Genomic DNA, 14,727 nt, shown 5'->3' with positions numbered 1-14,727 from the left:
AAAAGACCTGTTCAAAACTCATCTTTAGATTTATTTGATGGCCCTTTGTTTTAAGCCATAAACACTTGCTATGTGTAAGTATTAGTTTTTTGAATAAACTAGGGGAAGGTAGGAATAAGCAGTCACTTGAAAAATGATTGGATGTTGACTCTTCAATGTGCATCTGAATACGGGTCTGCATAGCTGAGTCTGGATTTTTGAGTGTGAATCTGGTTTTGTGTGTTCAAGATGTTTCTGTGTGTATGTGCTAAGCTGACCCTGTAGCTTTTGAGCTCTATCTCTCCTCATCTGTTATGTTACAAATAAAACAAAGATACCTGATGTGGAGTCTGCTCAGCAGGAGTCACTAATGCATAGGGTCTGCAGGCTCAGCCCCAGCAGTTATTAAGGTACTCCTGACCAGGGCAGAAAATATACTAGAAGCTTCAACCACACTAATAGGTGGGAACTAAAGTTATTGTTGTTGTCCTAGATCCATTATCTCATGTGCTGGAATGACCCTTGGACATCTGAGTGCTGCTTCCCTTCCACACCTCTCAGGTTGGACCTCTCTGCTATTGATTCCTCCCTATTCAAGCCCAAAGTCAGCTTGCCTCCCTGGATATTACACATCAGTTTTTCAATTCTTGCCTTCAGAGGTAAGTCTTGTATTCTTCTCTTCTGTGGTCATTTACCGCCTCATCATCTTGTAACTGTTCCTCATTTTATGTGCATTGAATTCCATGTTAATTCTCACTAGCTGATCATTTCTCAATATTAGGCCTGTTGATACTCATTGCAAGAGCTCCCAACCTCTCTGCTTGTGATTGTATGAATTTTAATCCTTTAAGTACATGGGATTTTTTGCCTCAATTACATATCACTTACCATATGTCGCTTTAGCTGTTATGCAAACGCACGTGATGTAAACATTCTGCCTTGAGTAGACCCTGACATGGCATTGCTGCTGTGGTAACAGGACTTCCTTTGGTATGCTGTGGTTTAAAGCTTAAGTAAGAATATCTTCTTGGCTGAAATAGATTTTTCTCCCTTCAATAGAGGTCTTTTTGTAGGGCTACTTCTTGCTTTTCCCTAGGCTTGAGGGATCCAAGGCTGAGTTTTTCTTTACCACTATATATACAGCATGAGTCTTGGGCAAATTATAAAATATCTTTCTGTGGTGCCATCCACCTTCCTTTCTGGGTGATAGTAATAACTATAAAAAGAGATCTGAGCACACTGGGAAGATTGCCTGCTCACTAGCATTTGGAAAGTCCTAAAGGGAACCCAAGAGGCCCTTCCAGAAACTTGAGGCCCTTGCTTTTGGAGATTTTGTTAAAGGGCTGGATCCAGTTATGGGGTAGTTGCATATGAGGCCTTAAAGTCTGTATTAGATGTTTGCTTTAAAGAATAAGCTTCTTTCTCACTTTCTGACCCTCTTGTGGCTGCTCTTGGTTGGAAGCTATCATACACACAGGCAGGAAGATGGTGGCCATAAGGAAGATGAAGTCATTGGAGTTGATCAACTCCATGCTCCAACAAGGCATGACAAGTAGAAAGCCCAATCAGGGGCACAAGCAGACCTTGAAGATGGTCAGACATGGCAAAAAAAAAACTAGCCAACCTCGCCAACAACTACGCAGCCTTGAGGAAATTGTAATAAAGAACTATGCAGGTTGGCAACACTGGTATCCATCACAATAGTGGCAAAAACATTGAATTGGGCACAGGGAAGGGAAAATACTATAGAGTGTATGCCCAGGCTACCAGAGATCCAAAGGATTCTGATATCATTAGAAGTGTGTCACAACAGATTGTGAAAAGTAAACTATGAAAAGTTTTCCTTTAATAATAATTAAAATAAAAAGACTTTAAAATAATAATAAAGATAAGTAATGCTGTAATGTTTCCAACCTCCAGCCTCTGAATTAAGTTCTTCCTGTGCATTTTTTCATTCAAGGCACAGCACAATCCTAAAATACAGATTTTAAATTCAGGAGTGCAGAGACCTTGTTATGTGTATTATTTCCAATGCCTAATACAGAGCCTAGCACATAGAAGGCCCTTAATTTACACATTGATCCTGCAAATTTGTTGAATGAATAGATGAAGTTAAATTTTATTATTAACCACTTGTTTTATAATAAGAAAAAGGAAAAGAAGCTCAGAGAAGTTGGGTCACGCAAGTAGTAAATGGTAGAGTCAGGTCTGAGATTCAGATCCATGTCACTCCAAAACCTGCATTCTTGGCCCCGTGCTGTACTGTGCCTCTTTTCAGGAAACCCATTCCCACTAATCTGGTATTTAACAGCCTCTCGACTTGCACTAGAGAATCGTAATTGAGCTACTGACCTGAAGTTGTAGTGGAAGGCACGTGCTGGAGCACAAGCAGACTCTGTGATCCTTTATGATATATAAAAAAAAATCATCTAATTTATGCTAAGAAACTTCTGGATTAGCATTCTTAATTGAACCTTAGGGTTTCAATCCAGTCACTTAAAAAGGTGACTAGAGTGGCAATTCCAGGCAGGATGGCAAGCCACTGAAGAACATTTCAACAGGACCTTTCACATCCCAGCGCATGAATGTCCTTGTATTCAGGGACAATATAAGGCACACTCAGTTTCTCTCTACATTTAGACATTAACGCAGTAGTGTACCAAATGAATCCTTTAGTGAGGTAAGGTAAGAAATAATGCACTGTAGAAAAACATCACATGTGGCAGGATACCACGAAGGGTTCTCTTTGGGGCTATGAAGGAGAGTGGTGCAAAGCCAGATCAGGCAAGGCCCCTACCCTTCATAAGCTTAAAATCTAGTTGAAGAGTTAAGGCAATTTAAGAGTGAAATCAATTCCATAATACATGAGCTGTCACAAGGCTGTCTGTGATTAACTTCCAGATGAGTAGTCCAGTCAATGAAGTCTGAGCTCAAAGGCATGAGACTTCAGTGTGGACTGCGAAGGCTTCATTGCTTAGTTGACATCTCAGAAAGTTGCTTCCTTGCTCCTGGTTTCTGTCCCATTATTTTCAAAGCACTTACCATTCTAATAGTGTCTTTTCTGAGCTTCAGAATATTTCCCTATTCAAAACAGTAGCCTGTTTCTGTGACAAGGCAACAGAGTAACCTTCAGCTAGTGACTTCCCCTCTCTATTTAGCTTCTCTTTCTCTATATATGAAAATGAAAATAAAATGCAGCTGTTTCCAGATTTACATATCAGCTTCACCTATTACAAATTCAGATTCCTCCATCCAGTTCAAAACTCACTAAATCAGAATTCCGGAAATCTGTATTTGAAAAATAAATACCTATGAATTATATATATTTGCATTTTGAAATATTTATGCATAAAATTTGCTTCAAAATAATCCAGGGAGAAAGGCAGTTGGATGAGATATAAATGAAACAAGAGTGACCGTGGGTGGTTAATTGTGGAAGTTAGATGCTGAGCATCTGGGAGTTCTTGGGGATAGTCTCTCATTTTCTAAAAAATGTTTGAATTTTTTTGGTAATAAAAAGCTTAGCAAAACTAAAGTCAAAAAAGTCTACATTTGTCAAAAGCCCCTCGGGTAATTCAGATGCAGCTGGATTGCAGACTGGCATTAGGGAGTCTTTAGACAAGATTATTTCAAAATTTTTCCAGATAAGACATACTGTTTTTCTAAAAGAGGGATGAGACCTGAATAGGACAAATCAGGAAGTACCATTTTGGTTAGGGATATATGTTAGTTTTTCTGGGGATAACTTTAGATATAATCATCAAAAGTGGAGGCAGATACATGGGAAAAATACTTCTATTCTGCACAGAGGTAAAGCATAGAACTGGGAGTGTTGGGTGATTGGTAAACAGAAATCTTTTCTAACAAGATAACTAGTAAGTGTACTCCCAAGAGAGTCCTTTTAGAACAGTTAAATAATGCCATCATTCAAACAAAGGGTGATGTCAATACCTTGTAGCATTAACCCCCTTTGAATCTCATTCTTTACCCATGATGTAAAGGAAAGAGACTGGAGGAGATGACTTCCAACTCTCATGTTTGGATGTAGGGGTATGCTGGCGTGGTGGGTTTTATTGTTCTTGTTTTATGGTATGACCACAGAGTTCAATGTTGAGTCAAAGTTTCTTTCAAGCCACTTTGGTTCTGTAGATTAGCTGAACCTACCACTATTTGGAAATTCTTACAGTAAGTTTTACAAGTCCAGGCATTCTACAGTACACAAAAATTATGCCAGGGACAGAGAATTTAATTTTTGAAAAATCAGCAACTGGGATTACATTTCTTTGGTTAATTTAGGTTAAGTTTCCTCATTTTGGAATAATCATAGCTAGAAAGCTCTGCCTTGGGTACTGTCCTAAGAAGTAAGGGAAACAGTAGCACAATGCCAGGCCTTTGGACAGAGAGGCAGGGTTCATCCAGAAGAGGTGCATATACTAGAATCTGAACATAGAAAACACATTTAAAGGTGTCTTCAGAAATATTTGAGAAAAGCTATTTCTCTCATAAGGGTTTTGAGTGACTACATGGAACTTTCCTTCAACTAATTCCTAGGAGTGTCATTTTACCAAATACTTTATACACACCACCTGGAAATGTACCTGTCATCTCACAGACTCATCACTGGCTTTTTTCTACATATAATTCAGTATTGTAGTGTTGATGTGGTTGATAGCAGCAAATATGAAGAAATTACAGCATCTGAACCATGAATTAAACTTTAATAATTGAAGTCTAAAACTTTTCTGATAGGAAGTAAAGTGGAATTTACAAATCATTAGACACTACTGAGGACACCTTGGATCTCATCTTTGTTTAACCTCAATTTGATCGACCTTGATAGCTAGATTTCATAAAATTTTATAAAGTTGAACCTTGTGCTAGGCACAACCAAGTTACAAAGAATGGTGACATGCTCAGCATATCTCAGGTAATCAAAGTTTATTTTAAATAAACAAACTACACAGCTTTCTAATGAACTTGACCATTGTTCATCAAACAATAAAAAGCTGTCTCCTCACAAGGAGTGTACTACTACTATATCCTTTACTGCTCTGCTGTTAGGTCAGTTCAGCTATTCTGTCTCTGCTTCCACTTCTCTCACTACTGACCAGTGAGGTGGGTTTTTGAGCCTCAAATTGAAATTCTCTCTGAGGGAGGATATAATTGGCTTGACATCTTACACCAGTCTACATCTTGGGCCAATGCTGAGCCCTATAAATACCACTTTTGAGGCCCATGTTGACCCATCATTCAATTATTCATGGCAAAGTAACTGGGTTATGCAGTAGCTCATCATCTGATTTCACTGATTACCTCACTTTTTAAAAACCTCCATGCATATTCTCAATGGATATTGGGAAAAGACAGTAGGCAATGAATAATTTTATCTAGTGGGCACTTTTCAAACATTTTCTAAATGCATTTTTAGCAAACAGGATTATTTTACATAACAGATGGTTTTATTGAGAAACTTAAAATTACATATTGAATAAAACCACAGTATCACAAAGGAAAGAAATTTCCCAATAGACTTGCTAATTATAGAGATAAATGGAGATACTCATATATAAGAGTTAACTGAGAATGGGTTAAGATTTTCTGAAAAGTATAGCACTTCGACAGTATATTCCCATTTTATATTTTCAAGATTAATTCTACTTTTGCTTGACTTTCATTCCATTTGCCAGTTAGAACTAAAAAGGAAAATTCACAACACACACACACACACACATCACACTCATTTGTAAAATCATATTAAAATAGCTCTGCAAATCCTTCAGAAAGCTACCCAGACTGCTGAAATCCACAGGTCCTGCCAACAACATCTCAGATGTTGAAGAGTATCACTAATTGCATCATTTGAAAGGACAGTTAAAAATGGCCATAATTGAAAAAAATTCAAATAGAGAACACTTGAGCAAATAAAGTAATTGTGGGGCCACTTTTATAGTCTTCCTAAAGCATGTCTTTTGTCAGCTGGACTGCAGGGACAGTATGTGATATTAGAACTTTTGGAGAATTATGACCCATTAGAAAATCATTTCAATTGTCGCGTTCCTCCAGAGTTAAAGTTTTCACTTGACAGGAGCATTAGCACACTGTGCCTCCATCCATCTGGAGCCATAGGATTTATGTGGCGTTTACCTATGCTGGGAGCAAAAGCAACCTACTGACTCGATCTCAGTTTTTAAAAATCCAGGCCTTCAATTTCCCCCAGCCCAAATGTCTTGAATCTTTTTGTGTCTCAGATTTTACCGGATGATTCACAAGCTTCGGTATAAAGAGTTAACTCTTGGATCTAGATGTGATTTGAACTGAAGCTGTCCAGGTTTCTGGTGGCTGTTCTACACACTGTGGCTCATGTGAAATTCTAAATGGCACTTGGTGCTGAGGAATCACATCACTCTACATGAGATTCCACACATACTCCACCCATTCCTCCTCACCTTCACCGGCAATTTCTTCTCACCACTCCTCCTTAATTTCACTTCAAGAACTATAATTGCATGCATAGCAGAAAGAGTGGGATGCATAACTTAATCAAAGCAAAATTCATAGATGCTGAGTATAGAGGGGCACTTGCTGGATAAGGTGATGGCGAAGAAGATTTACTAGTGCTAAACTGCAACATAATGGCTTGAACCAGTACCCCATCACTACTGTATGATGCCTGGGAAGCATCTAGGAATAAAGAAACTACCTGGTACATACGGCATGCTTGTTTTGTCTCCTGAATTGGCCTAAACGTTGAACGGTCAGGTTTTGATGCCTTTGTTTGTTTGTTTGTTTGACTGGGGTCTTCTCTATAGGAGATTTTGAACTCACATCACACACCCCTACAGAGCCAAGATAGTGTTACGTTGTGGAGGAAAATAGAGAAGTTTGGACCATTGTGGTCTCCTCAGGGAGGGAAAAAAGAGTGACTCATCCTGTCTATTCCCTTAAATATTTATCAAGCACTTACTATATGCTGACCACTATGCTAGAAGAGGAGATGGGCTTTAACAAATAATTACACTAATAATAATGATTGTATGATCGCAAACTGACACAATATTCTGAAGAAGGGAAACATGATTCTGTGTAATCATGTAGCAAGGAAAGCTGACTTAGAGAAAGAAGTCAGGGAATATCTCTGAGGAAAAACATTTGAGCCAAGATCCAGAAGATGAGTAGGGATTGACTAAGTGTGTTTGGGTGGGTGTGTAGGATGGGGAGGGGATGCTGAGAACATTCCACACTAATGGGAGAATACTCTGCAGCAGGAAGAACTGTCTCCTAGTCATGGGAAAGAAACGAAGAGAGTGAAAGAAGATGAGGCTGGGAGAGCAGGAAGAACCAGACTTGGCAGAACTTTGTAGATCCTGATAAAGCATTTTGTTATCCCAAGATCAACAGAAATCTATCGAAAGGTTTTATTCAGATAGATGACATACCAGAATTTTATTTATTAAAGATCATGCAAATATCTCTGTGGAGAATGGGTGATTAGGTAGCAAGAGTGGAAGTGGGGAGACCAGGCCAAAGGCTAGGGTAATAATCCAAGTAAGAGAATATCGTGGATGAAGTCTGAATGGACTAATCAAGGAACTTTAAGCCAGTGAATAAATCAGCAAGGAATTACTAAGCACCTATCTAAATATGCATGACTAGCTCTACTCATCATCTTGAAGGGAGATTCATCTTCAGCCTCCCACCTCTCTGTTTGGCAGCCTGGCTTCTCTCCAATTATCAGGAATTCCAACTTAATGGCACTGAGTTAATAAGGTGTTACTTTATTAAAAGCATTTAAGGAAATCAGGAGAAAGAATTGATTCAAGTGATATTAACAAGTGTTTTCTTATTGAGCAGTATTTCTCAGTCAGTGATCCAAAAAGTTAATGTCTCAGAGTCCCCCAGAAGTTAGAGGGGTGGAGAGAAGAGTGGTTTTATAAAAAATCAAATTCCTGGACCCTACCCAAATGAACTAAATCAGGATTTGGGGTGGATATCAAAAAGGGCATGTTTAGGAGCTGGCACTGTGGTGTAGTGGATAAAGCCATCACCTGTGGCGTGGGTATCCTATATGGGTGCTGGTTTGAGTCCCAGCTGCTCCAATCTGATCCAGCCCCCCAAAGAAGCTCCTGGCTCCTGGTTTTGGATCAGCCCAGCTCTGGCTGTTGCAGCCATTTGGGGAGTGAAGCAGCGAATGGAAGATCTCTCTCTCTCTCTCTCAAACTCTGTCTTCAAATAAATAAATAAATCTTTAAAAAAAGGCATGTTTAACCATTTACCAGGTGACAGGTGCACATTAAAGTTTGAGACCCACTGCTTCTGTGGGCTCACTTGGAGATTGATTTTGAACAAGGGTAATGACTGTGAGAGAGAAGAAAGAGAGGGCATTCTAGGTCGAAGATGGTCTTGAGAACATGTCACAAAATAAGAATTAGCCAGTTGAGTGCAAGGGAAGTAGTTAGGAGACTGATTTGGTTGCATGCAGAAGCCATGTTAGGAGCAAGGAGAAATCACCTGATTGAGCAGGAGAAGAGAGAAGAGAAAGGGCATCTTGCCTTAGTAGTCCTGCCCAGCCAGAGCTACACTGAAGGAAGCACTTTGGAGTCACTGGGTGACATGTCTCTAGGGCTGCAAACTTGAGGTTTCATTCTTACCTGCAATGAAAGAGTCATTGACACCATCTGTTAGTCACTGCTATGGTCTGAATGCTCCTGTGGCCCCAAAGTTCTTATGTTGAAATTGTAATCCCCAAAGTGATGGCATTAGGAGGTGAGGCTTCTGGGAGGTGATTAGCTATGAAAGCAGAGTCCTCCTGATTGGTGTTAGTATCCTTATAAAAAGAGACCCAGGAGAGCTAGTTTGCCCCTCTCCCCATGTGAGTACATAGTGAGAAGGTACAATGTATGAACTAGAAAGTAGGCTCTCACCAGACACCAAATCTGCTGGCACCTTGATCTTGGACTTCCTAGTCTCCAGAACTATGAGAAACAGTGTTCTGTCGTCTGTAAACCATTGAGTTAACAGTATTCTGTTTTAGCAATCTGAAGGGGAAAAGACAGTCACATAGTGACACTAGCCAACCTTATCAAGTTTCTGCTATGTGCCAGGCACTTTGCAAAGTATTGTAAATGCATCACATCATCTAATCCTCACAATATCACTTGGAGAAAAATTTTTCCATTTTATAGATGAAGAAACTGAAGCACAGAGAGGTTTAATAACTTGCTCAATGTCACATAGCCGGTAAGTGGCCAAACCAGAATTTAAACCTAACTCCGTCTCAAGAGATTGTGCCTTTAATTACAATGTTGGCTCACTCATATCATTTTTTAAAGATTTATGTATGTACGTATTCGAAAGGTAGAGTGACAGAGAGAGAGGCAGAAACACACACACGCTTAGACAGAGAGAGATCTTCCATCCACTGGTTCACTCACCAAATGGCCACAACAGCCAGAGTTAGGCTAGGCCAAAGCCATGAGCCAGGAACTCCATCCTGTTCTCCCACGTGGGTGGCAGGGGCCAAAGTACTTGAGCCATCTTCCACTGCCTACCTGGGCTCACTAGCAGGAAGCTGGATGCAAAGCAGGGCAACCAGGGTTTAACTGGCATTTTGATATGGAAAGTAGATGTCCCAATCTGCAACTTAACACACTGCACCACAATGCCAGCCCCTACTCACATCATTTTTGACTCGTTCCCACAAAGGCTGGTATTCCTTTAAAGCAGGACACATGCATTCACTTGTGGTTGATAATTGTGATGCATGCTGGAGGCCGGGCTCTGGGGAGCCAAAGACAGTTGGCAAAGGCCTGAATTAGCACACGCTGTCATGCAGTACTCCTCATAGCTTGCTTTGCAGATTGATGATGGTCCATGATGTGTAACTATTGAAAGTAAGCAGTCAGGAATATTACAGCAACTTGAGAGAGTATTCTCTGCCTGTTTACCCTAAAACAAAAACTAGAAACTTTTCTTTGTTACAATAATTTGTCTAGTAAGTTATTTTTATTATATTTTATAAAAGTTTGACTATTGACTATTGGATATTGAAAAGAAGCAAAAGAGAACATTCTTGGTTCCTCACTCCAGATGGTTCCAGATGGTTTGTGGTGCATGGGTCTAATGGGTCAAATAGAAATGTAAACAGCTAACACTGTGAAAGTATTTTCAAATTCAGGTGGAGGTGGTAGGCTGATCACTAGAGCTGATCTGAACCTTTAGTTTGACATGGCAGTCTCTTCTAAGTTACTGAATCAACCCTCTTGAGGATTAGTATGACAGCAGATTAGTGTGTGAAACCAGCCCTTTTTAAAGTAGTCTTAAATTCTTAGAGGTCATGCATTCAATACTGTGCAATTACTGTCAATTTAAACATTCAAGATGAAAGAAGGAAGTGTATAATTAATCAAGTAGAAGCATATAGAACCTAAGCAGATTCAATGGGAAAATAGACAGAATGGGGGGAGTAGAGAGAGGAACTCTTTATTATTTTCATTGACACCATTCACAGTCAGGAGTTCAAGAATCTTAAACACTTTCAATTTGTACTTTTGCTAAAAACAGAACAAGACATAGGGAAACTGATACAGTAGTATAGAATGTTCATTTGTTCAACAAATTGTACACCTGGCCTTCTTTTTGGCACTTTTGGATACCAATATAAACCAGATTACAACCCTGTCCTCAAGGATGTCACAGTTTAATGGGACGGACATAGAAACAGTTGTCAATATAATGAATTTGATAAATACCAATAGAGCTGCATTCCTCAAGGGGTTATGTGTATGTTTCAGAAGCAGAGCAGGGTGGGAGGGAATAGGTTGAAAGGCCCTATAAATATTATATCACTTTTGTGGCAGAGAAAAATAAGCACACTGATTCCTTTTATATTTTAAGATTTATTTTATTTATTTGAAAGGCATAGTTACAGAGAGAGAGGGAGAACCAGAGACAGGAGAGAGAAAGAGCTCTTCGTTCTACTGGTTCAGCTCTCAGGTGGTTGCAACAGCCAGGGCTGGGCCAGGCCAGGCCAAAGCATGGATCCATGTCTCCCACATAGGAGACAACTTCTGTGGCTTTCCCAGGTGCATTAGCAAGAAGCTATATCAGAAGAGGAGCAGCCAGGACTTGAATCAGCACTCATGAGATGCCAGCAGCACAGGAGGCAGCTTAACCCACTGCACTGTAAAGCTGGCCCCACATACTGACTTCTTAACACCAGAAATAAAGATTTGTAAAAATTCGGATCCTGGGAATGATAAGATGATGGCTACCAAAATCAGAAATCTGACCTCTCAATTGGGTATGCAAAAAAAGTTCATGGAAGAAAAAAAGCTCGTGAAGGATAGCTATTTGGCACAGTGAGTAAGCTGCCTCTGAGGATGCCCACATCTAATACCAGGTTTGAGTTACTGGCTCCACTTCCAATCTAGCTTCCTACTAACGTGCACCCTGGGCAGCAGCAGGCTCAAGCACTAGGGTACCTACCACCCACATGAGAGACTTGGATTGAGTTCCAGGCTCCTGGCTTCTGCTTTGCCTAGTCCAGGCTGCTGTAGTGGGCATCAGAGTTTGGAGATACCGTTCTCTCTCTCTCTCTCTCTCTCTCTCTCTCTCCCTTCCAAATAAATTAAACAAGTAAAATTAATTTTTTTTGACAAGCAGAGTGGACAGTGAGAGAGAGACAGAGAGAAAGGTCTTCCTTTGCCGTTGGTTCACCCTCCAATGGCCGCTGCGGCTGGCACGCTGCGGCCGGCGCACCACGCTGATCTGATGGCAGGAGCCAGGTGCTTCTCCTGGTCTCCCATGGGGTGCAGGGCCCAAGCACTTGGGCCATCCTCCATCTGCACTCCCTGGCCACAGCAGAGAGCTGGCCTGGAAGAGGGGCAACCGGGACAGAATCCGGTGCCCCAACCGGGACTAGAACCCAGTGTGCCGGCGCCGCAAGGCGGAGGATTAGCCTGTTGAGCCACGGCGCCGGCCTTAATTTTATTTTTAATAAGTTCGTGGGAAGCAGTATAAAAGTTAATTTGGTGCAAAAAATATTTTGAAAACCATACATAGTTTTTTTAGTAATAGACATTTTCCATGAACTCTCGGATGACCCCTGGTGTATACATTCCAGTGTATATTGCAAGGGGCAGGGAAGAAAGAAGAATGGCAAGATAAGTGAAGTGTTTATTAAAAATGGGAGCAGGCGGGGCCGGCACTGTGGCGTAGCTGGTAAAGCCGCCACCAGCAGAGCTGGCATCCCGTTTGGGCGCCGGTTCGAGACCCGGCTGCTCCACTTCCGATCCAGCTCTCTGCTGTGGCCTGGGAAAGCAGTGGAAGATGGCCCAAGTCCTTAGGCCCCTGCACCCATGTGGGAGACCTGGAGGAGGCTCCTGGTTCCTGGCTTCGGATCGGTGCAGCTCCGGCCATTGTGGTCAATTAGGGAGTGAACCAGCGGATGGAAGATCCCTCTCTCTCTCTCTCTCTGCCTCTCCTTCTCTCTCTATGTAACTCTGACTTTCAAATAAATAAATACATCTTTAAAATAAAAAAAAAATGCCAAAAAATATGGGAGCAGGTGTAAAAATTTAAGAAACACTTTTGAATTGAAATTTAAAGGAAGATCCATAGGAACTACCTGGGATTAGAGAGGAGACAGATAACAAGGGTACTTCCAAAAGTTTGGGCAAAAATGGAATGAAAAGTTTAATTTGGTACAAAGCAATTTTGAAACCTATGCATAGGGTTTTCATGATATGCATTTTTTTTCCTAAACTTTTAAAGGCCCATCTCATAGACACAATGCATGTATGATTGAAAACCTTCAATAAAGATTCAAGAAAGCAAGAAATAAAGAGCAGGGGCCGGCATTGTGGCGTAGCAGGTAAAACCACCGCCTGCCATGTCTGCACCCCATATGGGTGCCAGATCAAGTCCTGGCTGCTTCACTTCTGATCCATCTCTGTGTGCCTGGGAAAAGCAGCAGAATATGGTCCAAGTACTTGAGACCCCGCCACACACATGGGAGACCCGAAGGAAGCTCCTGGCTTCAGCCTGGCCCAGCCCTGGCCATTGTGGCCATCTAGGGAGTAGACCAGCAGATGGAGATCTCTGTGTCTCTCCCTCTCTCTCTGGAACTCTGCTTCTAGAATAAATAAATAAATCTTTAAAAAGAAGAAGAGGAAGAAAGAGCAGAGGAGGCAAGGGAAGAAGAAAGCCCTGGCATCCCTCCTTTGGAGGCTCACGATTACCCCTCCATCCTTGCATATTAAAGAAGAGCTGATGCCAAACCCAGCAATAGCTGTTATGGTGCTCAAAGGTGCTGGGCCTGAGGCAGCTGGGCTGTGATGAAAGAGGGAGGCCATTGGAGCTGGAAGCCTGGGCTTTCGAACGCTGCACTTTCAGAAACGGGGCGTGATAACCTCTGTAGACTTCACAGACTTGGGGTGAGGTTCAAGCAAGATACCAGATGTAAAACCATTTTGTGAACTCTTCAAGCATATGTGCTTGTGTGTCGACTCCCCTGTTCCCCAATTGCCCACCCCCCGCCCCGCCACAAGGTAATCAGAAGTCCTCAAGGACACACTAAGCCCCTCAGAAGGCAGTCAGCCTGTGGAAATATTAATACTAATGATCCGCATCTGCTTCTTGCTGATAATGCCTTTCTTTAAAGTCTTGACACCAAAGGGACACACAATGCCCTCTGCTGTTGAAAGTGGGCTGCATTGCCATGGTTTTAGCTGCCAAGTATTTTGTTTCCAATTCAAGAGCAAAGATCCTGTTTTCCTTTTTCTTTTCTTCTTCTTCTTTTTTTTTTATTTCAATGCTTCTTGCCAAAATCTACAGTCAGGCACTTACATAAATGTCCCCTGCAAACAATGATCATCTCCTCCCTATTGTTCAAGGCCATGGATCAGATATCAGGTCATGATGAGCTATTGGTCACATCTGGCCACTGCCCTTCAAGAAACTTTGCGATTGAAATCACTGGTGGAGCAGGGCTCACAAAGGGACAAAGGTGAAGAGTGCAGCTTTTCTAAAAGTAAAATAATGGGCCAAGAACTGTCAGCCAAATGTCTTGGAGAGCGCAAAGTCCCCTTCATTGCAATTCCATACTTCTGGCTTTGCAAGGCTGCACCTGTGACTGGAGGGCCCTCCTCTGGATCATGGCTCCGATCTGAGTCACTCAAAAAAAGCAAAACCTGGCTGGCTGGAGCCAGACCCATCAAGGAGAGAAATGGGCAACCCCAAGGCATGCCCAGCTAGTCAGAGGTGCCAGCAGCAAAGAGAGTTCACATTGCCTTAAATAGCATGGCTCTCCCCTTGCAGGTGCTTGCTGGAGAGATGTGGGCCAGAACCATAGGAATCTTTCGGAACGGCAGCAGCAAGACTGTCTGAGACCATGATGAGGAAGTAAACAAAGCTGACCTCTGAATTTCTCCACTGCCCTCTCCCTATCCTAGGTCCCTTCCTGGTCTGCTGGGCTACTCAGGCCCCCACTCATTTATGCTTTTGCTCTTATCCTGAGTCCTGTCCCTGAGCACCTTCCCCAGTTAAGTTCTGGTCTAGAGAATTTATTGGAGCTAAGAAATTAACTGCTGCTAATGGCTCTGTTTCTGAACATGGGTCTGTCTTAAAGCAGAGGCAATTAGATTTTGGGGGTGGAGTGAGGAGCCACTTCCAGATCGCAACCCATTCATCACATGGATAGCATTGGGTGACAGGCTGGCACTATAGGGCAGAAATTCCACTGTGACTCAG

At 41.8% G+C, this 14,727-nt stretch overlaps 1 pseudogene; it reads left to right on the top strand.

Moving 5' to 3' along the window:
* The first annotated feature begins 1,464 nt into the window (after positions 1-1,464).
* Positions 1,465-1,813, top strand: LOC133752565 (large ribosomal subunit protein eL30-like; annotated as a pseudogene).
* Positions 1,814-14,727: the final 12,914 nt, after the last annotated feature.

Source organism: Lepus europaeus, chromosome X, assembly GCF_033115175.1.
Source record: "Lepus europaeus isolate LE1 chromosome X, mLepTim1.pri, whole genome shotgun sequence".
Lineage (NCBI taxonomy): Eukaryota > Metazoa > Chordata > Mammalia > Lagomorpha > Leporidae > Lepus > Lepus europaeus.
Note: the sequence above shows the minus strand (reverse complement) of the source record. Positions and strands in the feature narration are given on the sequence as shown.